Source organism: Nerophis lumbriciformis, linkage group LG09 (assembly GCF_033978685.3).
Source record: "Nerophis lumbriciformis linkage group LG09, RoL_Nlum_v2.1, whole genome shotgun sequence".
Lineage (NCBI taxonomy): Eukaryota > Metazoa > Chordata > Actinopteri > Syngnathiformes > Syngnathidae > Nerophis > Nerophis lumbriciformis.
Window position 1 is genome coordinate 44,307,069 of NC_084556.2, and position 2,037 is coordinate 44,309,105.

Consider the following 2,037-nt stretch of genomic DNA (forward strand, 5'->3'; position numbering starts at 1 on the left):
ATTCAAAATCGCTGAATTTTCACATTTGCCGTTCAAATACTGAGAAGAGACGGTGCGGTGATCAGCAGCCAGTTGAGGCACGTCACTCAGTTGTGCCTCAACATGGATTGCGCAATGACTCGGCTAACTGCTGGCCTGCTGTGCAGTGAGATCGTATTGCTATATGAATTATATTCATACTTGCCAACCTTGAGACCTCCGATTCCGGGAGGTGGGGGTGCGGGGCGTGGTTAAGAGGGGAGGAGTATATTTACAGCTAGAATTCACCAAGTCAAGTATTTCACACATATATCAGTGACGTGCGGTGAGGTTCATGACTGGTGAGGCGCTGACTTCATCACAGTCAGATTTACAAGCATATGAACCCTAAGAGTATCTTATTCACCATTTGATTGGCAGCAGTTAACGGGTTATGTTTAAAAGCTCATACCAGCATTCTTCCCTGCTTGGCACTCAGCATCAAGGCTTGGAATTGGGGGTTAAATCACCAAAAATTATTCCCGGGCGCGGCGCCGCTGCTGCCCACTGCTCCCCTCACCTCCCAGGGGGTGAACAAGGGATGGGTCAAATGCATGCAGAGGACACATTTCACCACACCTAGTGTGTGTGTGACAATCATTGGTACTTTAACTTAACTTTAACTTTACACATACAAACTGTAGCACACAAAAAAGCACATTTAATTAAAAAAAGGTTATTATGGTCTTACCTTTACTTATAAGTGCGGGAACAGTGGTGTTCGTGTTGGAGGAGTTGTGAATGAATGAAATATGAAATCCGTGCTGCAGTCTGCAGGTGTACCTAACGTTGTGTCCCTGCTGTCGTTCACGTACGGCTCCTCCGGCGCGAGCATTGTTGTTTTTGCACTTTTTGGCTTCTTGTCAGGGGCGTCACTAGCTTTTAAGGACAGGGGGGGCTTAGCCCCCAGGAGATGCACAGGATGCGAGCGAACATAGCGCACAAGCACAAAACCTCACAAACGGCTAACAAAGACTTAGAAATTATTCATTGTTATTATTATTATTTCAGTCGGTTTATTTTCAATCTGTGTTCAGTACAACAACAAACATGGGTTTGCACAGTGACATTTTGTTTACAGCATCAACAAGAAACAATTACTTGCATGATCCTTCAAGATACACTGAAACACAATGAAAGTCATGGCATTAGCCTCTATGTTATTACTTCACACGATAATGCCACGACTTTCGCTCACAATACAATAATTGTTTGTTCCCAAATATTTTGAAGTTGCACAGATTACATTTTGGGCACATATGTGACTAAAATGGTTGTAAATTCAAGCCCTGGAAATATTACTTAATTACTTGAATTAAAGTAATACCTGGATCGGGATAATTTGGCTTATATATAATATATTTATATATATATATTATGGCAAGTCGTTAAGGAAATTAGATGTATATGGAAGTCTGAATAGAAATGAGAAACGTTTATATATACTGTAAATAAGAAAGACTTAGAGTCCGTCTGCTGATCTGAAAAAGAGCCAAAGCTGTCAAAGAGCTGAGGGACCATCTTCAAATTTCAATGCTGAAACAAATAATGCAAACAACAAAATGTAACTTCCAGGGCTTGAGATTAACGTAGTCCCGTCATCCCGGGGACGGTAAAAAAAATGCACGGGACGAAATTAAATGCTCTCCGGGACGATGGCTTTTAACCATGTTTTTTCTTTTTATGTATTTATTCATTTTACATTTTATATTAAATGTCTTGGTTTTTCCTCCCTCTGAAAATCCTATGAAATGTTTAACAAGCCATCCTATAATAATACAACAGCTATTAATGTAACAATACAATAAAACAAATATATTTAATGATGTTTTTTTCATTATTTTAACAATAGGCTAATGTATATTACTTTATATGGATTCTACAAGAAACACAAAACTTAAAAACTAAATTATTTACAATTGCAGACACAAGGTTTCGTGCAGCTTCACTCATTGTAAAGGAAGACGGAAGTCCACGCAGGAGAAAAATGACTACAAAGATGGTGTCTGGGTTTTTCTT